The sequence below is a fragment of the Pogoniulus pusillus genome, chromosome 37 (assembly GCF_015220805.1).
Source record: "Pogoniulus pusillus isolate bPogPus1 chromosome 37, bPogPus1.pri, whole genome shotgun sequence".
In the NCBI taxonomy this organism is placed as follows: domain Eukaryota; kingdom Metazoa; phylum Chordata; class Aves; order Piciformes; family Lybiidae; genus Pogoniulus; species Pogoniulus pusillus.
Window position 1 is genome coordinate 6,344,049 of NC_087300.1, and position 23,522 is coordinate 6,367,570.

General features: G+C 53.9%; 1 long non-coding RNA gene across 1 annotated transcript; it reads left to right on the plus strand.

Moving 5' to 3' along the window:
* The first annotated feature begins 14,682 nt into the window (after positions 1-14,682).
* Positions 14,683-20,264, plus strand: LOC135190851 (uncharacterized). Its single transcript, XR_010308656.1, has 3 exons — positions 14,683-14,879; positions 19,052-19,219; positions 19,955-20,264. It is a non-coding gene; the product is annotated as an uncharacterized LOC135190851 (long non-coding RNA).
* The last annotated feature ends 3,258 nt before the right edge of the window (positions 20,265-23,522 follow it).

Genomic DNA, 23,522 nt, shown 5'->3' on the forward strand with positions numbered 1-23,522 from the left:
AAGATGAGGTCTCACCAGGGCAGACTACAGGGGCAGGAGAACCTCCCTTGGTCTGCTGGACACACTCTGCTTAATGCCCCCCAGGATCCCAATGTCCATCTTGGCCCCCAGGGCACATTGCTGTGCCATGGATGTTCTCCCCCAGCACTCCCAGGGCCCTCTCCTTGGGGCTGCTCTCCAGCAGTCACCTCCCAGCCTGTCCTGCTGCAGTTTCTTATCCCTCCTCAGGTGCAGGACTCTGCACTTGTCCTTGTTGAACCTCATTTGGTTCCTCTGTGCCCAGGGCTCTCTCTCCAAATCTCTCCTCCTGCTCAGGCCCAAGCCATATGCTTTGGCCACCAGGCCAGACTCTTTTGTTATAGTCAATTATTTATCTGATCCCTTTCATGAGCCACCTCCTGCTGGCCTCTCCCTCTGCCTGGTTAGGCAGATAAAAAGCTGCCTGCAGCTGTAGAACCAGCCCAGGTGATGCTGGGCAGCTCAGGCTGGCAGCTCCATCCATGCCCACGCTCAGACAGTGCAAATGGCAAAGTCCAAATGGAGGTGACAGGTTCCTGGGAAGCAGTGAATTGGTGTGACAGCTTCTCTGCACTGCTCAAACGTCACACTCATAAATGATTTTCCACTTCAGGTGCCTTCTACAAGTGTTAATGAACTAACCCTGATGATAACTCTCTGCAGCAGGGGCACTGAGCACAGGGAGAGGCTTTGTCTTGAGCTGCCAGCAGAAGTCTCCACCAGAGCAGGGCTCCAGGTCAGCACAGCCACATGCATCTCCCTCTGCTGATGTGCATTTGCTGTTCATGTGGAAAGGTCTCCATGGCTCAAAGAGCTGCTAAGAATTCATAGAATCATTTGGTTGGGAAAGAACCTTTACAGGTCATCTATTCCAAGTCCCCTGCACCCAGCAGGGACATCAGCAACTACAGCAGGCTGCTCAGAGCCCCAAACAACCTGACCTGGAAGGGTTGCAGGGACGGGCATCTCCCACCTCTCTGGGTAACTTGGGACAGGGCCTGATCACCCTCAGTGTCAAACACTTCTCCCTTCTCTCCAGTCTGAGAGAGTCCCTTTTTCAGTTCAAACCATCACTCCCTGTCCTGTCACAACAGGCCTTGCCCAGAAGTCTGTCCCCAGCTTGCTGCTCAGCTCCTTGAAGCCCTGAAAGGTCACCAGAAGATCTCCTTGGAGCCTTCTCTTCTCCAGGTTGAACTCTAATTCTCTCAGCCTCTCCTCACAGCAGCAGTTGGTACAGGGCCACTTGAGACAGCCAAGCTGAGAAGAAAATCCCATCTCTTCCACTTGAAGAAGAGATCAGCAGGCAAGAAAGGGAAACCGAGGCACAGCTTCATCACATGAAGACCCTAAAGCCTGAAGTGTCAGCCCAGGAAAGCTGAAATCAAGTGGCACAGAGCAGACAGCTCCATCCAGCTGCAGACTAATGCCTCTGCTGAGTGGCTGGGAAGCAAATGAGATGTGACAGGCAGAGCTCAGGCTGCTGGGGGCTGCAGGGCAGGTGGCGACAGGGATGGCTCCCGAGAAACAAACCTCGGCAGGACCCGGTGCCACCCGCAGCAAAGGTGGCTCTGGGTGGGAAGGGATGCAAGAGCAGAGGGGAACTGCAGCCTTGTCACCAAAGAAAGGCTGGGCTGGCTCCTGAGGAAGAGATCAGGCAGCTGGTGTGGCCAGCCAGGGGTTGTGGTGGCTGAGAAAATGAGATTTGAGATACTGAGAAAGTTAGCAGGGGGAGGTGAGAGGAGGAGCTCCTACCTCAGCTGTCCTCTGCTGCTTAGCCTGGCTGTGCTGTCTGCCATGCAGCAAAGCTCTGCAGGCCCTGGAGAGAACAGGCTGCCCAGGGAGGGGGTTGAGGCCCCATGGCTGGAGGTGGTTGAGGCCAGGCTGGCTGAGGCTGTGTGCAGCCTGCTCTAGGGTAGGGTGTCCCTGGGCATGGCAGGGGGTTGAGACTGGCTGCTCCTTGTGGTCCCTTCCAACCCTGATTCTATGTCCCTGCTGACTGCAGGAGAGCTGAACTGGATGAGCTTCAGAGCTGCCCTCCAACCCAGACCATTCTGAGATTCTATGAGATGTGCTTAGTCAAGAAGAGTTAGTTTGGATCACAGAATCAGGCAGGGTTGGAAGGGACCACAAGGAGCAGCCAGTTCCAACCCCCCTGCCATGCCCAGGGACACCCTACCCTAGAGCAGGCTGCACACAGCCTCAGCCAGCCTGGCCTCAAACACCTCCAGCCAAGGGGCCTCAACCACCTCCCTGGGCAACCCATTCCAGCCTCTCACCACTCTCCTGCTCAACAACTTCCTCCTCCCCTCCAGCCTCACTCTCCCCACCTCCACCTTTGCTCCATTCCCCCCACTCCTGCCACTCCCTCACACCCTCAAAAGTCCCTCCCCAGGTCTTTTGTAGCCCACTTCAGATCCTGGCAGGCCACAAGAAGGTCCCCTGGGAGCCTCCTCTGCTCCAGCCTGCACAGCCCCAACTCTTCCAGTCTGTGCTCACAGCAGAGCTGCTGCAGCCTCTGAGCATCCTCCTGGCCCTGCTCTGGACACTCTCCAGCATCTCCACATCCCTCTTGTCCCAGGGGCTCCAGCACTGGATGCAGGACTCCAGGTGGGGTCTCAGCAGAGTGGAGTAGAGGGGGAGAATCCCCTCCCTGGCCCTGCTGGCCACACTGCTGCTGCTGCAGCCCAGGCTCTGGTAGGCTCTGTGGTTGCTAATCAATAACCCCAGTGGAGACAATGACTGCCCAGTTTCATAGATTCATGGGATGGTTTGGATTGGAAGGAACCTTAGAGATCATTCAGTTGCAACCTCCCTGCCATGGGCAGAGTCACCTTCCACTACACCAGGTTGCTCAAGGTCTTGTCCCACCTGGCTTTAAACACCTCCACAACCTCCCTGGGCAGCCTGTTCCAGTGTCTCCTCACCTTCACTGTGTAGAACATTCCTTCCTAATCTCCAGTCTAAAATCTGCCCTCCTCAAGCTTCAATCCATTCCCTCTTGTTCTATCACTACAAGCCCTTGTAAAGTCTTTCTCTAAGTCCATCTGAATGGCAAAGGGGAAAAGTTCAGGCCAAGAACTAAATGAGCCTGTGGATAAAGGATGAGGGAGAGTGCTGAACACTCACAGAATGGCAGGGGTTGGAAGAGACACAAAGAGATCATCCAGTCCAAGCCCCCTGGCAGAGCAGGACCACACAATCTAGCTCAGGGCACACAGCAACACATCCAGACAGGCCTGCAAAGGCTCCACAGAAGGAGACTCCACAACCTCTCTGGGCAGCCTGTGCCAGGGCTCTGGGAACCTTGAATTAATACCAGCCTGGCAGATCCTCACACCTAAACCAGGAAGGCAACAAATGAGGCTTCTGCAAGCACAGGTCAGATGTTGAGATGGACCTGGAGTAGGCAAAGGTGGCAGAACCTTTCTGGCAGCTTACAGATTACCTACCCAAAACTCACACAGGCTCCCACAGGCAAACCCAGGAGCTGACAGGCAGAGCCTTGGGCTCCCTGCTGCCCACCTCCATGGGATGTGTTTGCTCTGCCAACCAGCTTGAGCATTGCAGCAACACCGAGGAGGAGAGCAGCTGTTACCAGCGCTCTGCAAAGCAGCTTTGGAAGCCTGAGCTGATGCTGACTCCTGCAATCCTGCTTACTCATCTCTCTGTCACTGGATATTTATTGATTGAGGTGGGGAGCTGTAACCATCTGCCATAAACCCCTTTTTCTCCAGGCAAACAGGCATCCATCACCAACCCTCCTGCAGGGATGGGGATGGAAGGGAGCTGAGCGGCAGCAGTGGGTCCCCAGGCCAGATGGACTGCATGAGGAGCAGAGCAGAGCAAGCCAAGCAGCAGCACATGAAGACCTAAGCAGGGGGCTCCCAAGGGCTGCTCTCACTCAGGGTACCCAACACACTGACTCCTCTGCACAGAACAATTCCTAAGTGCTGGGCAAGCAGGGAGAGAAAAAGGTGAGAGACAGCCAGCAAATGGCAACCACAGCAGAAGTGGTGGCTGGGGCTGCAGCTGGGTGGGTGATCTGCTCAAAACCTGGATCAGCAAGACCTAATTAATGAGGAGGCTGATGGAAAGCTGAATCAGACCTTGCTGCTCTGACTCTACAACCTGTAGAGGAATGAAGCTCTAAGGTCCCCTTCAGAGACTTCTGCTCTGCAGGCTGCACACCCCCAGCTCCCTCACCTGTCCTCACAGCAGAGCTGCTCCAGCCTCTGGCTCATCTTTGTGGCCTCCTCTGGATTCCCTCCAGCAGCTCTGTGCTCTTCTTGCGCTGGGGACACCAGAACTGGAGGCAGGATTGGAGATGAGGTCTCAGCAGGGCAGAAGGGGCAGAGTCCCTTCTCCTGCCCTGCTGCTCACACTCCTCTGGCCCAGCTTTCTGCATGAGTGCACTGAAGGCTCCTGGGGAGCTTCTCACCAGTCCATACACCCAGGTCTCTTTCTTCAGAGCTACTCCCATTGCCACAGGAATGGGCTGCCCAGGGAGGTGGTGGAGTCTTGCTCCTGCTTGATTCTATGATTCCCAACCCTCTCTGCATCCAGCCTGGATTGGTGCCTGGGATTAGCTTGACCCATCTGCAGAGTCTTGCACTTTGACTGCTTGAACCTCATGCAGTTGTCACTGGACCACTTCTTAAGCCTGTCCAGATCTTTCTGGATGTCATCCCTGCCCTCAGGTGAGTTCCCTGCAGCACACGGCTTGATCACAGAATCATAGAACTAAGCAGGCTGGAAGAGAGCTCCAAGCTCAGCCAGCCCAACCTAGCACCCAGCCCTGCCCAACCAACCAGACCATGGCACTAAGTGCCCCAGCCAGGCTTGGCCTCAACACCTCCAGCCACACAGACTCCACCACCTCCCTGGGCAGCCCATTCCAGTGCCAATCACTCTCTCTGACAACAACTTCCTAACAACATCCAGACTAGACCTGCCCTGCCACAGCTTCAGCCTGGGTCCCCTTCTTCTGTTGCTGGCTGCCTGGCAGAAGAGCCCAACCCCACCTGGCTACAGCCTCCCTGCAGGCAGCTGCAGGCAGCAATGAGCTCTGCCCTGAGCCTCCTCTGCTGCAGGCTGCACCCCCCCAGCTCCCTCAGCCTCTCCTCACAGGGCTCTGCTCCAGGCCCCTCCCCAGCCTTGCTGCCCTTCTCTGGACACCTTCCAGCACCTCAGCATCTCTCTGCAATGCAGGAGCCCAGAACTGGACACAGCACCCAAGCTGTGGTCTGAGTGGTTCAGCTGGGTCTGATCTGCTTGGGGGTGCTGCAGACCAAGCCTGCCTTTCCCAGCTACACCCTGTGAGTTGCTGCCAAACCCATTCCCCTGTGGGACAGGAGGGGAATTCTGTGCTCAGCTAGAAAGGGCAGGACACAGGCCCAGAGAGGAAGCAGGCAGCTTTTCTGGGGCATCTTCCTCCTCCTTAATGCAATGTAAAACACAGTGTCATTATTTTCCTTTAATAAAGTGGAACAAACTTAAGATGCTTAAACGTTGATTAAAGGCTTTGATCTCTCCGAGCACGATTAGTGTCCTTCTGTCGAGGAAAGTCACTCTGAGGAATGGAGATGCTGATTCTGCATAATCCCTCCACTAATTCTGTGTCAGATTCTCTGTTTACTGGAAGCACAGATCAGCCTTTTCTTCCTCCTGCTTTCTTTTTCCCTACCTCTCCCCCCAAACTCTCCTTCTTCAGTCACAGAATAGTTTCAGTTGGAAAAGACTTTTAAGATCGCAGAGTCCAAGGGCTGGAGAACCTCTCCTTTGAGGACAGGCTGAGAGAGCTGGGTTGGTGAGCCTGGAGAAAGCTCCAGGAGGACCTTAGAGCTGCATTTCAATATCTGAAGGGGATGTACAGGAAGGCTGGGCAGGGATGTTTAGAAGAGCCTGTGGGGATAGGGCAAGGGGCAGTGGTTTGAAACTGGAGCGGAGGAGATTGAGGTTGGACATCAGGAGGAAGTTCTGCACAGTGAGTGCTGAAATACTGGAACAGGTTGCTCAGGGATGTGGTTGAGGCCTCAGCCCTGGAAACATTTAAGATCAGCCTTGCTGTGGCCCTGGGCAACCTGTTCAATATCTTTACTGATGATCTGGAGGAGTGGATTGAATCCAGCATCAGTGAGTTTGCAGATGACACCAAGCTAGGAGCGGCTGTGGAGCTGTTGGAGGGTAGGAGAGCCCTGCAGAGGGACCTGGCCAGGCTGGATGGGTGGGCAGAGGCCAAGGGGATGAGACTGAACAAGGCCAAGTGCAGGGTTCTGCACTTGGGCCACAACAACCCCAAGCAGCACTACAGGCTGGGGCCAGAGTGGCTGAGAGCAGCCAGGCAGAGAGGGAGCTGGGGGTGCTGGGAGAGAGGAGCTCAAGATGAGGCAGCAGTGTGCCCCAGCCAGGCTTGGCTTCAACACTTCCAGCCACACAGACTCCACCACCTCCCTGGGCAGCCCATTCCAATGCCAATCACTCTCTCTGACAACAACTTCCTCCTAACATCTAGCCTAGACCTGCCCTGCCACAACTTGAGGCTGTGACCTCTTGTTCTGTGCCTGGGTGCCTGGCAGAGTAGACCAACTTAAACACCTCCAGGGATGGGGATGTGTTTTGTGTGCTGCAAGTGAAAGCTGCCTCTCCCTTCCCCAGTGAGGTGTTTTGGGGGGATCACTTCTGAAATAATCCAAGGGTTTGAACTTCCTTTCCAGCACATTAACCCCAGCATAGCTGCCTGTGGGTTAGAAGGAGCTATGAATTCTTTTACTGCTGCACAGAATTCACAGACTGCATGGGATTGGAAGGGACTCTCAAAGGTCATCTTGTCCAACCTCCCTGCAGTCAGCAAGGACACCTCCAACTACATCAAGCTGCCCAGGGTCAAATCAAGGCTCCTCAATTCAAGAGAGATGCTGGAAGCTGCCCAGAGAAGGGCACAAGGCTGGGGAGGGGCCTGGAGCACAGCCCTGTGAGGAGAGGCTGAGGGAGCTGGGGGGGGTGCAGCCTGCAGCAGAGGAGGCTCAGGGCAGAGCTCATTGCTGCCTGCAGGGAGGCTGTAGCCAGGTGGGGTTGGGCTCTGCTGCCAGGCAGCCAGCAACAGAAGAAGGGGACCCAGCCTCAAGCTGTGCCAGGGCAGGTTCAGGCTGGCTGTTGTTAGGAAGTTGTTGTCAGAGAGAGTGATTGGCACTGGAATGGGCTGCCCAGGGAGGTGGTGGAGTCTGTGTGGCTGGAGGTGTTGAAGCCAAGCCTGGCTGGGGCACTTAGTGCCATGGTCTGGTTGGTTGGGCAGGGCTGGGTGCTAGGTTGGGCTGGCTGAGCTTGGAGCTCTCTTCCAACCTGGTTGATTCTATGATTCTAAACATCTCTGCCTGCCTCCCTTCAGCCTGGAGTGATGCCTTTCTGCACATCTTCTGCTGCTCTTGAGAGACTAATGAGGAAATTTTCCCATGATTGCCTCACTCACACACACACACACACACACACACACACACACACTCTCTCTCTCTCTCTCCACACACTGAGTAGCTAATGGTATGAAGATTTAATAGTGTGATATCACTTTAATGTGAAGAGCATAAATAAAGCTCTTATAACTCTGTAATTACGTCTGCATTGCACCTATTAACCATTCATCTGCATGCAGGGCTCTGAGCAGTGGCAGGGGGATTGCAAAGGTTGCTCCATGTCACCAACTCAGATGTTGGTTAGGAATAGGGGAGGGAAAAGGAAGGGAGAGACAAAAGAAGGGAGGTTTGAAACTCTGGCTCTAGACCTCAACATCTCTATCCATCATCAGAGGGACACAGAGCTGCTGGAGGGAGTCCAGAGGAGGGCCAAAAGGATGAGCCAAGGGCTGGAGCAGCTCTGCTGTGAGGACAGGTGAGGGAGCTGGAGGTGTGCAGCCTGCAGAGCAGAAGTCTCTGGCAGGGGACCTTAGAGCTTCATTCCTCTACATGAAGGGATCCTACAGGAAGGCTGCAGAGGCACTGTTCATGGGGGTGTCTAGAGACAGGACAAAGGGAATGGCTTGAAGCTGAGGCAGAGAAGGGTTAGACTGAAGCTGAGGAAGAAGTTCTTCAGTACCAGAGTGGTGACACTCTGAAATAGGCTACCCAGGGAGGCTGTGGCTGCTTCCTCCCTGGGGGTGTTCAAGGCCAGGTTGGATGAGGCCCTGAGCAGCCAAGTCTAGCTGAGAGGTGTCGCTGCCCATGGCAGGAGGGCTGCAGTAGATGATCTCTGAGGTCCCTTCCAACCTGAGCCCTTCCATGATTCTGTGATCTATGAGGATGCTTTGCAGTGCATAATGCAGACCCACCCCTCTGACCCTGGGATGCTGCAGTTCAGAGCCTCCTGGTGCCTGGCATGTTATCTTGGGAAATAAGGCATGAAAGGCTCCATCTCCTCTCACTGCCTGTGGCACAGCTTGGAGGGCAAGCCTGGCTTCTCAGAAGCTGAAGCTCAAGCAAAGCCATAGACCAGCTTCAGTACTGGACACACAGGGAGCACAACCAGCACCATCCAGTCTGCAGAGTGCTCTGAGCTCAGCTCCTGTCTCTGTCTCACTTAAAAGCAGCAAGAGTTTGAGCCATGTAACTCTCTGTGTGTTCAAGAGCACAGGCAACATGGAATCCTTTGGGATGGAAAAGGCCTCTTAAACCATCCAGTACAACCAGCAACCCACACCACCATGGCCACAAGTGCCATGGCCACAAGTGCCATGGCCACAGGTTTCTCGAACACCTCCAGGGATGGGGACTCCACCACCTCCCTGGGCAGCCTCTGCCAATCCCTGACCACTCTTGCAGCAAACAAATTTCTCCTCATCTCCAAACTTCCCTTGGTGCAGCTTGAGGCCCTTTCCTCTCACCCCATCACTTGCTACTTGGGAACAGAGACCAACCCCACCTCACTCCAGCCTCCTTGCAGGGACTTGTAGAGAGCTGAATGAAGTCTCCAGTGAAGCCATGACTTCAGAATGGATTTGAGTGTTGCTCCCAAGAGTGCAGTGTGATTTGATGCCCATCCAAAACAAGCTGCAGGAGCAGAATGGCCTCTCTCAGATGTGTGTCTGGTGCTTGGAGCTCCCCAACCCAGCAGACTCCTTTCAGTAGCTCAGAGATAGGTATTGGAGAGTGGGAGAAGGACCCAACACCTGCCTCCCCCCAACCTCGTTTCAGGCAGTTGCAGAGAGCTGCCCTGAGCACACCCTTTAGATCAGAAACAGCAGTGGCAAAGGGTGAGGGTGCAAAGAGCTCTCCCTAAGGTTCTCTGTGGCTGAAGCTGGGCAGTGAATGATGTTTTCTTTGCCCAGAGGTCTCTGTTTTCACGCTGGTCTTGTTTGTTTTCAGTGAGAAAAGAGCACCCAAAGTGCTGACATGCTGCCTGCAGAGAGTGGGGCCTTGGAGCTGACTTCTGGATGATGTAATGTGTTAGCACTTGCCAAGCAAAAATAACCCTTCTGAATGGAAGGTGGGGTGGAAAGGAGAACAGTGAGATGCTGTGCTCAAAAATACCAGAGCTCAACTTGCACTGAACTCTGCTCCAGTTCCCTGCAGCCACAAAGCCCTGGGAAACCCAGAGAACTGGGAAGCAACACTGCAGGAAAGGCAGGGAAGGGCTAGGCTGGGTCCAGGGCAACAAGGCTGCTGGAGGGCTTGGAGAACAGGGCTGGGGAGGAGCAGCTGAGGGTGTTCAGCCTGGAGGAGGCAGAGGGAAGACCTCATTGCTCTCTAGTGCTCTCTGAAAGGAGGTTGCAGTGAGGTGGGGTTGGGCTCTTCTCTCTGGTATCAGGTGATAGATGCATGGAGGCAGAAATTAAGGCTACTCAAGTTGAGTCTTCATGGGTGAGAATTCAGGGGAAGGCCAACAAGACTGATATCCTGCTTGGAGTCTGCTACAGATCACCCAACCAGGAAGATGAGGTTGCTTTATTACTCTTTAAACAACTGGAGGCTGCCTCAAGATCACCTCCCCTTGTGCTTGTGGGTGACTTTAACCTACCAGACACCTGCTGGGACTTTAATACTGCAGAGAAGCAGCAGCCTAGGAGGTTTTTTGAGTGTGTGGAGGACAACTTCTTATCCCAGCTGTTACATGAGCCTACCAGGGGGGCAGCCCTGCTTGACCTGCTGCTCACAAATAGAGAGGGGCTGGTAGGGGATGTGGTGGTCAGAGGCTGCCTGGGGTCCAATTATAGAAGGACAGGGAATGGCCTGAAATTGTGCCAGGGGAGGTTTAGGTTGGACATTGGTCTAGTTGGCTGGATAGGGCTAGGTTGGACTGGATGATCTTGGAGGTCTCTTCCAACCTGCTTGATTCTATGATTAGGGAAAAATTTCTTTGCTGCAGAAGTGGTCAGGGATTGGTAGAGGCTGCCCAGGGAGGTGGTGGAGTGCCCACCCCTGGAGGTGTTCAAGAGGTGTGTGGCTGTGGCACTTGGGGACATGGTTTGATGGCCATGGTGGTGCTGAGTTGGTAAATGGACTCAATAACCTTAGAGGTCTTTTCCAACCCAGTCTCTTAAGTGCAAAGTGAACCTGATCAGAGCTGCTCTGAGCCACCTCTGGAAGTTTGTTTTGTTTAAAGGTTATTAAAAGCTTGAGAACAAACCAAGCTCCTGCGAGCAAAATAGGGAAAGCAGCCTTTGGTCTTTGGGGATAATTATGCTGCATAATGCATGGCATGATGGAAAACTCCTCCTCACAGCTCCCTGCAGCAGGAAAAGCCTCCTCTTGCTGCTGGCAGCCTTAGGCCGAGTTTCTGCCGTGGTGCAACAGCTGCTCCCATCCGCTGCTGCCGCAGGGAAACGCAGAGCGTGGCTGGGAGGGAGAGGCTGCTGCAGACAGGCAGAGTACAAGAGCTCAGAGCCCAGAGGGTCATTTTGCTGTTTGGGATACACCAGCTATGGGAAACAGCTATGGAGCTCTCTCATGTGCAAAATGCTTCCCCAGCTGCTCCTCTGCATGCTGCCACTGTGGTGTGGTGCTCACAGAATGGGTTAGGTTGGAAGGGACCTCAAGGAGCAGGGACACCTCCCACTAGAACAGGTTGCTCAAGGCCTCATTCAACCTGGTCCTGAACACCCCCAGGGAGGTTGTGCAGCACAGAAGCACCCAATGGGATCTTTGATCCCATTGGGTGCTTCTGTGCTGCACAACCTCCCTGGGAAACCTGTCCCAGTGTCTCACCACCCTCAACCTGTGCCAGTCTCTCACCACCCTCACTGCAAACAACTTCTTCCTAACATCTACTTTCAGTCTCCCCTTTGCCACTATAAACCTATTCCTCTTCATGTTGTCAAGACAAGACCTTGTCAGTAGTCCCTCCCCAGCCCTCCTGGAGCCCCCTGCAGATCCTGCAAGGCCACTCCAAGCTCTCCTGGAAGCCCCAGAGAGGATCTCAATAATGCTCAGCAGGGGTGGGGGGGCAAGAGGATGGGGCCAGACTCTTGGCAGTGGTGCTCAGAGACAGGACAAGGAGCAGTGAGTGCACACTGGAAGCCAGGAGGTTCTATCTGAGCAGAAGGAGAACCACGTTTGGTGTGAGGGTGCTGGAGGCCTGGAGCAGGCTGTTGAGAGCTTCCCAGCCCAGCTGGGCATTGTGATGCTGGACAAGCTGCTGTGGGTGCCCTCCTTTAGCAGGGAGGTTGGACTGGATAAGCCAAGAAGGCCAATGACATCCTGGCTTGGATTAAAAACACTGAGGCCAGCAGGAGCAGGGAGGGATTGTCCCCTTGGACACTGCTCTGGTGAGACCACTCCTCCAGTGCTGTGTTCAGTTTGGGGCACTGCAACACAGGAGAGCTGTGGAGGTGCTGGAGCAGGTCCAGAGGAGGGCAGCAAAGCTGGGGAAGGGCCTGGAGAATAAATCTGATGAGGAGAGACTGAGGGAGCTGGAGGTGGTTGGTGTGAGGAAGAGGAGGCTGAGGGGAGACCTCATTGCTGTCTACAGCCACCTGAAGGGGCATTGTGGAGAGGCTGCTGCTGGGTTCTCACAGGGGATTTGAGACAGAACAAGGGGGAATGGTCCCAAGCTGAGCCTGGAGAGGTTTAGATTGGACATTAGGAAGAAGTTTTTCCTGGAGAGAGTGGTCAGGGACTGGAATGAGCTGCCCAGGGAGGTGCTGGAGTCATCCACCCTGGCTGTGTTTCACGATGGTTTGGATGTGGTGCTCAGGGCTATGGTTTAAGGGTTCTAGGTTGGGCTTGGTGCTCCTGAGGGGCTTTGCCAACCTGCATGGCTCTGTGATCTCCAGAGGTCTCTTCCAACCTCTACCATGGTGGGATGCTGGGATTCAGTGAGTGATGCAAACAGAGCTGGAGGTTACAGATGGTGATGTTTCTATCTTTTATGTTAAATCCTCTGATTTGGAAGGGCAAACAAAGCTGAAGAGAACAAACCTCACACCCAAGCTGCAGCAAAGAGTGAATTACACCAAAGGTTGTGATGCTCAGTAAACAATTAGGACCCAAGTTCCATCTTAACTACCACCACTGAAGCTAGCTGCAGCTAATTTCCAACCCCAGGAAAATGGGAGATGGAAAGGGAATGGGGGGAAATAAAAAGAAGAAAGGGATTCTATGCACACAGCCAACAAAATTAAGCTAAGAATTCATTTCATCCATTATAACTGATGGCTGTAAATTCAAACTAGAAGGAAATAATTGGTAGCATGTAGCTTTTAGTGTTTGATACAGATTAGGGGAATTAGATTGTTTTATTAGGAGCACTAAACTCATCTGCCATGCTCTTGTGTCTTTAGCAATAGGCATTTCTCCTAATTACAGCATCCAGCCTGTTGGCACAGTGGGGTTTGTGGCCATGAGCGTTTGCTTCATTAAGACCTAAATCCTCAGCCACTCCTGCACTCTGGGGAGCTGAGCTGGGGTCTGAACCAGCTCTCCAGCCAGCAGGGCAAGGGAGATGTTTTCTGCTGCTGTGGCAGCTTCTCAGCCATATCATTATCTCAGCTCTGCTCCCTCCAAGCTGGGGCCAAGATACCTGCTCTGCTGCTGCAGATGTTCAGCATCTCCAAAGACACTCCACTAGCCAGGAAAGCAAACTGCCTTTTGCCTGGAGAGGGGGAAGAGCTCCTTGAACTTTCTTTTCTGCAGTGGGGACTACTAGGAAGCTGGGATAATCATGCTGGCCTGCTCTAATTGCTTCTGCTTGGTACCTGCTGCAGAGCCAGACAGGCTTCTGCTAAGCCTGCATGGAGCAGAGAGAGCTAGGTGGTGAATCCATCCTGTTAATCCAGCTTCTCTTGCCAAACATCCTTCAGGTTTGGTTTCCCCCTACTGGATTTGCACAACAGACTGGTTTAGGTGGGGAGGGATCTTTTAAGCTCACCTAGCCTAAACCCCTGCAGTCAGACTTTAAAGCTCATCCAACCCAACCATCCCCAAGTCTGCAGGAACAGTTCCTACTAGAGCAGCTTGCTCAGAGCCCCAAATGACCTGACTTGTTATGGTTCCAGGAGTGAGGCATCTCCCACCTCTCTGGGCAACACGGGACAGGGTCTACACCCTCAGTGTAGAACCAAGCTGCTGCCTTCACCTTTCTGGGGCTGCTGCTTAGCCTGCTCTGGTCCTCTCAGGTGTTGGACCAGCGATGGCTGTGCAGTCAGCATTGGTCTCAGGAAGCTTGTTGCTACCTCTTGATAAACCACATCTCACCCAGGTGGCCAGAGGTATGCTGGCCTGGCTCAAGAGCAGTGTGGTCAGTATGACAGGGGAGGTTGTTCTTCCCCTGTGCTCAGCACTGGTTGGGCCACACCTTGAGTGCTGTGCCCAGTTCTGAGCTCCTCCATTCAAGAGAGATGTTGAGGTGCTGGAAGGTGTTGAGAGAAGGGCAGCAAGGCTGGGGAGGGGCCTGGAGCACAGCCCTGTGAGGAGAGGCTGAGGGAGCTGGGGGGGTGCAGCCTGCAGCAGAGGAGGCTCAGGGCAGAGCTCATTGCTGTCTGCAGCTGCCTGCAGGGAGGCTGTAGCCAGGTGGGGTTGGGCTCTGCTGCCAGGCAGCCAGCAGCAGCAGAAGGGGACACAGCCTGAAGCTGTGGCAGGGCAGGTCTAGGCTGGATGTTGTTAGGAAGTTGTTGTCAGAGAGAGTGATTGGCATTGGAATGGGCTGCCCAGGGAGGTGGAGTTGCCATCCCTGGAGGTGTTGCAGCCAAGCCTGGCTGGGGCACTCAGTGCCATGGTCTGGTTGGTTGGGCAGGGCGCTAGGTTGGGCTGCCTGAGTTTGGAGCTCTCTTCCAACCTGATTGAGTCTATGAAATGGTAAAGCAGCACTTGGCAGGAGTGCAGAGCTGGTTCCCATTGTCCAGCTCCGGGCACAGCACCCTGCAGGGCTGGGGCTCCCTGGGCTGTGCCTTTATCCATGATCCTATACATTCTCCAGGTACTTACTCAGAGAAGGAAGCTGCCACCCTAATGTGCAAAGAGCCCAGAGCCTTAGGGGTTAAACCTTCTTCTGTGCCCAAAGAGACTTGCTCAGAAGGTGAAAAGCCCCAGAAAGACCTGGCTTTGTGCTGGAGGAGACTGTAGAGAGTGGCAGGAAATTAAGTTATATGCCAGCATTTTTTTCCCCCCTCCCTCCCCTTTCTGAGTGGTTATTTTTATGCACTTATTTAATTAATTCCTTTGCCTTATGTAAGGCTACCAGGATCTTCCATGTCTGTAGTGCTGCCTCTCCCAAGGAGCCCAACAGCATCTTGCAGAAGCAGGAAGAGGCAGAGCAGAGGTAAGAAGAAGAGCCCTGAGTGGCAACCACCTAGCACCAAACATCAGCCCCTGGCACCCTCCCCAAGACCACCACTGCCAACTAAACCCGTGGGGGAGGATGCAGCAAAGAGCTCAGCTCAGGTAACTACAGGCAGAGACCTGCTGTAGCCTCGAGTTTTACACCTCGGGGGGGGGGTTGGGCTGGTTGTAGGGTTTTTTGCAGTGGATGCTGGATGAGCTCAGCAGTTCAAGGAGCTCCTTTCCCAGCACTCGGCAGAGGCAGCAGCACCTTCAGGAAGGCAAAATCCTTCTGGCAGAGCAAAAAAAAACTCCTCCTCTTGGCAGAGCTGCCACCACCGAGCAGACCAAGAGCATGGAGTGCCACCTACTGAAGCATCAACACTTGGCTGCCTTTGAACGTTGCTGCACGAACTAAAATAGCAACTTCTTGTTTTGTAGTTGGAAATATAAAGGAAAGGGAAGAAACGAAGGGAAGGAGGTGGCTGGGGGTGGGGGGGTGGGGGGGAGAACGGGACAGAAGCAACCTAAAAAAAGGCATTTGCTGAATGGCTTTTTGTGCCAGCCCTGTGCTTATAAATAGCCAAAGTGACACTGCTCTGTGCACCATCAAGTCCTGAATATTTCTGATCAGCAAAGAGTTCAAAGCTGCAAATAACAACAAATGGAAGGGAGGGGAAGGGGGGGATGGGGAATGTATATAAATAAGAGGCATTGAAAACCCCCTTTCTGTGTGGGATCAGCGTCACATCTTGAAGCTCCCATCAAAGGGACTCAATTAGCAGCCACGTTTTCTAATTACATGTTCTAATTCCCAGCAAATCTGGGCCTCTAATGAAGCTTTGATTATTGGTGCAGATGGTAAGGATTGGACCTGCTACTCCGTGGCACGCAGCAGCGGCTCGCTGCAAGCGCTGAAGGAGCCTGCTTGGTGCTCAGGCTTCAGCTTCCCCTCCCTGTCTGCCCAGACACTTGCAGCTTTTTCCAGCTACCCACAGTCTCAGGCACAAATCCAGGCTGGGTTGGTGGCCAGTCACTAGTGGTGTCCCTCAGGGATCAGTGCTGGGCCCCATCCTCTTTAACAGCTTCATAGATGATCTGGATGAGGGCATGGAGTCAGTCATCAGCAAGTGTGCAGATGACACCAAGCTGGGGGCAGATGTGGCTGGGCTGGAGGGCAGAAGGGCTCTGCAGCGGGACCTTGACCGCCTGGACAGATGGGCAGAGTCCAAGGGGATGGAGTTCAATAGCTCCAAGTGCAGGGTGCTGCACTTTGGCCACAGCAACCCCATGCAGAGATACAGGCTGGGGTCAGAGTGGCTGAGAGCAGCCAGACAGAGAGGGATCTGGGGGTGCTGATTGATACCCACCTGAACATGAGCCAGCAGTGTGCCCAGGTGGCCAAGAGAGCCAGTGGCATCCTGGCCTGCATCAGGAATGGTGTGGCCAGCAGGAGCAGGGAGGTCATTCTGCCCCTGTACTCTGCACTGGTTAGACCACACCTTGAGTGCTGTGTTCAGTTCTGGGCCCCCCAGTTTAGGAGGGACATTGAGATGCTTGAGCGTGTCCAGAGAAGGGCAATGAGGCTGGGGAGAGGCCTTGAGCACAGCCCTACGAGGAGAGGCTGAGGGAGCTGGGATTGGTTAGCCTGGAGAAGAGGAGGCTCAGGGCAGACCTTATTGCTGTCTGCAACTACCTGAGGGGAGGTTGTGGCCAGGAGGAGGTTGCTCTCTTCTCTCAGGTGGCCAGCACCAGAACAAGAGGACACAGCCTCAGGCTGTGCCAGGGGAGATTTAGGCTGGAGGTGAGGAGAAAGTTCTTCCCTGAGAGAGTCATTGGACACTGGAATGGGCTGCCCGGGGAGGTGGTGGAGTCGCCGTCCCTGGAGCTGTTCAAGGCAGGAGTGGACGTGGCACTTGGTGCCATGGTCTGGCCTTGAGCTCTGTGCTAAAGGGTTGGACTTGGTGATCTGTGAGGTCTCTTCCAACCTTGGTGATACTGGGATACAGAGTAGCTCTGAAGAAGGAAAGCAAGCCTTGGGGGTGTAGGTTGCTGAGAAGCTCCCCAGGAGCCAGCAGTGCAGCTGGGCACTGGCTGCGGCCAGAGGAGTGTGGGCAGCAGGGCTAAGAGAAGGGATTCTGCCCCTTGGCTCTGCTCAGACCTCATTTCCAATCCTGCCTCCAGTTCTGGTGTCCTCATCACAAGAAGGACGCAGAGCTGCTGGAGTGAGTCCACAAAGGTGATCCAAGGGCTGGAGCACCTCTGCTATGAGGACAGGCTGAGGGTGTTCAGCATAGAGAAGACTCCAATGGGATCTTAGAGCTGTTTTCAGTACCTGAAGGGATCCTGCAGGAAGGCTGCAGAAGGACTTTGCATGCTGTCTGAAGACAGGACGAGGGAGAATGGTTTGAAGCTGAGGCAGAGCAGGATTAGACTGGAGCTGAAGTAGTTCTTCAGTACAAGGGTGGAGAGGCTCTGAAGGGGTTGCCCAGAGAAGCTGTGGACGGCCTAGGGGGGCCACATCCTACCCTGAGGGAGGGTCACAGGATGTTAGGGGCTGGAAGAGACTGAAGGAGATCATCAAGTCCAACCCCTCTGCTAGAGCAGGGCCATACTATCAAACACAAATCACAGAGCAACACATCCAGACAGGCCTTGAAAGTGTCCAGGGAAGGAGACTCCACAACCTCTCTGGGCAGCCTGTGCCAGGGCTCTGGGACCCTTCCAGGCAAGAAGTTGCCCCTTGTGTTGAGCAGGAACCTCCTGTGCTGCAACTTACACCCAAAGCCAGGTGAGATGAAGCAACCAAGTCTAGCCAAGAGGTCCATGGCAGGGAGATTGGAACAGATGATCCCTAAGGCCCCTTCCAACCTGATCCATCCTAGGATTCTGTTATTCCTCAGCAATTTCTTCCCCTAAGCAGCCCAAACCTACCCGAGTGAGCAACTGCTAAAAGCCAACACAGACAACTGCTACTGCAGAAGCAATCAGCAGCTGAAGCACCTCCCCAGCCACTGCCTTGTAATATTTCCCCTTTCCAGCCTCAATTTGCAGCTGCAGGGACTGGGAGTGGTGATTCCTGTAAGGGAACCCCCAGGCAGGGTTTTTAATTACAGGAAAAAAAGTGTTCCCTGTAAACTGCCCCTGGGGGTTGCTGCTAGTGGGTAGCATTAATCACTGCAAATGAAATCAACACGGAGCCATTGGGTTCCCCTCCTAGCTGGTGCCTGGGATACAGCTCAGAGGGAAGCAAAGAGCCCTTGCCAGGAAGAAATGCACCTGAAGGGGGTCTGCAAGGAAGCCAGGAAGGGATTTCTTACAAGGGCTTGGTGGAATAGAGAGGGAATGGATTGAAGCTTGAGGAGGGGAGATTCAGATGGGGAAGAAATTCTTTCCAGTGAGGGTGGTGAGACCCTGGCACAGGTTGAAGGTGGTGAGACACTGGCACAGGTTGCCCAGGGAGGTTGTGGAGCACAGAAGCACCCAATGTGATCTTTGATCACATTGGGTGCTTCTGTGCTCCACAACCTCCCTGGAGATGTTCAAGGCCAGGTTGGATGAAGCTTTAAGCAACCTGTTCTAGTGGGAGGTGTCTTGCCCATGGCAAGGGTTTGGAATTAGATGATCTTTTAAGTTCCCTTCCAAGCCAAACCATTCTTACTCTATGAAATGAGTGGGGAGCCAGGACAGCCTTAGAACCACCCAGATCTCAAATGAACCTCCGAAAGCAGAGGCTGAGAGGGAGCAGAAGTCAACTATAAGCCATGGTTTTTGTTCTCCGTGTCATGCTGTGGCTGCAGAGGGACATTTAGAAGCAAAGTGGCAGCTGCCACCTGCACTTGCAAGGTCCTGGCTGTAAAACTGCACTCTGTGGTGGGAGGCATGAGTGGGAAACCCTCAGTGCTGCAGCCAAGCTGACAGAAGCAGGCATGAACAGCTCTTGGCTGAATCACAGAACCATTTCAGGTCAAAAAGACCTTACAGATCTTTGAGTTCTCTCACTCCACTAAGGCTGGGGCTAACCCATGGCCCTCAGCACCACACCTCTGCCTCTTCAAAACACCTCTGGGGATGGGGACTCAGCCAGCTCCCAGGATGGGGACTCAGCCAGCTCCCAGGATGGGGACTCAGCTCCCTGGGCAGCCTTTGCCAGGCTTTGAGAACCTTTTCAGCTAAGAAGTTTCTTTCTAATGTCCAACCTAAGCCTTCCCTGGAGCAACTTGAGGCCATTTCCTCTTGTCCTATCACTTGCCCTCCCCAGCCTCCTGACGACACTGTCTCCCTCTTGGCCATAGAAATGCCTGATGGATCCAATTCCTGAGCCACCTGCATGCCCACAGCAAGATCAGGGCAGCCTTGCAGGAGACCTTCTCTGCCCTGGAGATCTTTCAGCCAAAGCACTGGAGGAAGAGGGGACCCAAAGCCTGGAGAGGCAGCAGACAGCCTGACAACAGCAACAAAAGGTATTTGCCTTCTGTCCTGCTGCAAAGGAGAGAAAATACTTCCCTGCAGGAGCAGTTTCTCTTCCTCTAAGGTGCTGCTATGGCAGTAATTAGTCCTACCTAACCAGGGGGCCACCAGGCCCCCCAGCCTTTAGATCCCCTCCACCAGTCACCCAGTGTGCACCATGGGCACTCACCCGTGATGCCAGGAGGAGGATCCCTCTGCCCAGTTGGGCAAGCTTGGGGCTTCTGCCCTTCCTGGGGCTGCTTATAAAGGGGAGTGAGCAGGGAAGGCAAAGTGGCCACACCTGGGCTGGGAGGAGACTCCAACAGCACTCAGGTGCTGTGGGTTTGGGGAATTAAAGGAGAAAAGGAGGCAGGTGGAGTGGGAGTGCTGTGGGTGTGGTGTGACCTGGCAGAGGTTACCCTGCCCTGGCAGGGGGGTTGGACTGGATGAGCTTTTGAGGTCTCTTGCAGGCTCTAAGGTTCTGTGACTCACAGCTGGGCAGCTGTGTGCTGTCTTGGGTCTAGCTCCTGAATCCTGTCAGCTTTGAAAACTGCTAAATTGAAGGTGCAGCTCACAGCTCAACCTCCCCAGCACATCAGCAGGGTCTGCAGACCCAGAGCAGGTCTCCATCCTCGGAGCTGGCCTCATGCTTCAGCTGTCCAAGGTTCACAGCCAGGACTGAGCCCCCTGAGCCCCTTTCCAACATACCAACATTAGACCTGTGTGGCTTTTATTCTCATACTCTGCAGGCAGAGCTCCACAGGAGTAGACTGCACTGACAGAAGAGCTCCACTTCAGTTCACAGATGAGTCCAGGAGGTCTGGACTGACTTGAAGGCAAGAAGCACCTGCAAGACTCTTCTTCTAACATCCTAACCCCTCCAAGAGCCTTTGTGCTTCTGTTACTGTCTTTTAAGCACGGAAGCACAGAACTGTTTTGCTTGCAGAAGACCTTTCAGATCACCAAGCCCAATTATTAACCCATCACTGCCAGGTCACCACTAAACCATGTCCCTCAGCACCACATCTACACAGCTTTGAAACCCTTCCAGGGGGAGGTGTCCCTGCCTATGGCAGGGGACTTGGAACTAGATGATCTTTGAGGTCCCTTCCAACCTAACCCATTCTATGGAGACCCCACTGCTGCCCTGGGCAGCCTGTTCCAGGGCTTGGCAACCTTTTTGGGGAAGGAATTGTTCCTCATGTCCAACCTAAACCTCCCCTGGCTCAACTTGAGGCCACAGCAACACAGTCCTAAAACAGCACAGAGTTGTGGGATAGACCTGGAGAGAATAAAACAGGGAAGGAGGAACTGCTGAGCAGATCTTTGGCTGCTGAATCCCCTTCCTTTGGTCCTGCTGCACAGCCAGGCAGCTGACTCTGCATCAGAGATTCACAGAATCAAGCAGGTTGGAAGAGAGCTCCAAGCTCAGCCAGCCCAACCTAGCACCCAGCCCTGCCCAACCAACCAGACCATGGCACTAAGTGCCCCAGCCAGGCTTGGCTTCAACACCTCCAGCCACACAGACTCCACCACCTCCCTGGGCAGCCCATTCCAATGCCAATCACTCTCTCTGACAACAACTTCCTAACAACATCCAGCCTCAACCTGCCCTGGCACAGCTTCAGGCTGTGTCCCCTTCTTCTGTCGCTGGGTGCCTGGCAGCAGAGCCCAACCCCACCTGGCTACAGCCTCCCTGCAGGCAGCTGCAGACAGCAATGAGCTCTGCCCTGAGCCTCCTCTGCTGCAGCCTGCACACCCCCAGCTCCCTCAGCTTCTCCTCACAGGGTTTGTGTTCCAGAACTTTCACCATGTTGTCTAATATTGCTGCTTGACTTGAAAACAGCTCCAAGGGAAATTTCTCTCCAGCATCAGCCTCAGTTGGACTAAAGCAATGCTCCCAAAGAAAAAAAAAAAGCCCTGCCAGTCTAAGCTTAATTTTAAATTGAAGTGGCAAGTCTAACCCCATCAGCAGGACTTCCATCAGCTCTCATTGCCCTCCAAGACAGGAGAGATTTCTAAGGCAGGTGGATCAGGCTGTGCTTGTTTCTCTCTACAGTCTATAAAGGGCTTAGGCTAGATACTTAACTTCTGCAAGATGCAGTTAAGTAGGATGAAGTGCTGGCTGCATAAAGCTGCAGGAAATAAAGGTCAAGTGAAAAGGAGCTGCAAATGCTGGTGAGCATTGAAGCTTCCAAACAAATCCTGGCACTGCCCAGAACCTGGCTTTAACTTGGGCAAGCTGAATGACACCTACACATCTCTCACAGAATCACAGAATGGGTTGGGTAGGAAGGGAGCTCAAAGCTCAGCCAGTTCCACCCTCCCTGCCATGGGCAGGGACACCTCCCACTAGAACAGGTTGCTCAAGGCCTCATCCAGCCTGGCCTTGAACACCTTCAGGGAGGTTGTGGAGCACAGAAGCACCCAATGTGATCTTTGATCACATTGGGTGCTTCTGTGCTCCACAACCTCCCTGGGAAACCTGTGCCAGTGTCTCACCACCCTCAAGCTGTGCCAGTCTCTCACCACCCTCAACCTGCGCCAGTCTCTCACCACCCTCACTGCAAACAATTTCTTCCTCATCTCCAGTCTCAGTCTCCCCTAGAATCCATTGTCCCTCATCCTGTCACTCCCAGCCCTTGTCAGAAGTCTCTTCCCTACAGCTCTCCTGCTGCTGTCCTCTCTGCTTTGTTCTCTGGCTGCCTGCATTCTCCACCACTTGTTGCTGCCAGGACTCTAACAAATGCAACAACACACTTTGGATTGAAGCAGCTGCTCTTTACTCCAGGCCAGTGCAAGTAGAATCATAGAATGAATCAGGTTGGAAGAGAGCTCCAAGCTCATTCAGCCCAACCTAGCACTCAGCCTTTCCAACCAACCAGACCATGGCACTAAGTGCCTCAGCCAGGCTTGGCTGCAACACCTCCAGCCACAGACTCCACCACCTCCCTGGGCAGCCCATTCCAGTGCCAATCATTTGAGGCTGTGTCCCCTTCTTCTGGCCCTGGCTGCCTGGCAGCAGAGCCCAACCCCACCTGGCTGCAGCCTCCCTGCAGGCAGCTGCAGGCAGCAATGAGCTCTGCCCTGAGCCTCCTCTGCTGCAGGCTGCACCCCCCCAGCTCCCTCAGCCTCTCCTCACAGGGCTGTGCTCCAGGCCCCTCCCCAGCCTTGCTGCCCTTCTCCAAACACCTTCCAGCACCTCAACATCTCTCTTCAATTCAGGAGCCCAGAACTGGACACAGCACTCAAGGTGTGGCCTGAGCAGTGCTGAGCACAGGGGCAGAAGAACCTCCCTTGTCCTGCTGCCCACACTGCTCCTGAGCCAGCCCAGGATGCCATTGGCTCTGCTGCCCACCTGGGCACTGCTGCCTCCTCTTCATCTACTATCAACCATCACCCCCAGGTCCTACCTGGCTGCTCTCAGCCACTCTGTCCCCAGCCTGTAGTGCTGCTTGGGGTTGTTATGGCTCAAGTGCAGAACCTGGCACTTGGACTTGCTAACACTGCTGACATTGGGCTGTGCCCATCTGTGCAGCCTGTCCAGGTCCCTCTGCAGAGCCCTCCTGCCCTCTAACAGATCCACACTTGCTCCTAACTTGATGTCATCTGCAAGCTTACTGATGCTGGACTCAATCCCCTCATCCAGATCATCAATGAAGATACTGAACTGGTCTGTGCCCAGCACTGATCCCTGGGGCACACCATAAGATCTCTGCCTTTACTGCTCCAAGAAGTGAGGACAGAGCTTGGTGCACATCCTGAGCCAGAGCTGCCCACTCTCTGAAGTCCCCTGGCAAGGGGACAAATATCAAGCAGGACAGGCTGGAGTGTGTTTAGCATCCATCTTGCCCTTGTCCTGTGCTTATCTTGTTGTTCTTTGGAGTCTTTTATCTTTAAATATGACTCATTACCTATACCACAAATAAACAAATGAATCAAACTCTTCTCTTCAAAGCTACCACACCATGATTCAGAGTGGGCAATGAAGCTACTTAGAAACCTCAGCCTCTCCATCAGTGTCTGATCTCTTCTTTCCCCATCAATCCTCTTTAATCCACCCCTGGCTCCTAGGGTTTCCAATTAGTGGCCATTCAATACTTTCCTCATTTCCAAAGAAGCAAAGGCTCTTCTCTCCAAAGAATCCTCCTCCTGACTGACAGTGCAAGCTGTAGCCCTGGCTCACATAACAGAGCTTAGATCTCAGGTTATGGGAGAGGAGGGAACAATTGTTAGGTTGAGGGAAATACTTTGCTGGCAGTTCATCAAACTGCTGGACTAGGTCCAGAGCAGGCCACAAAGGTGATCAGAGGGCTG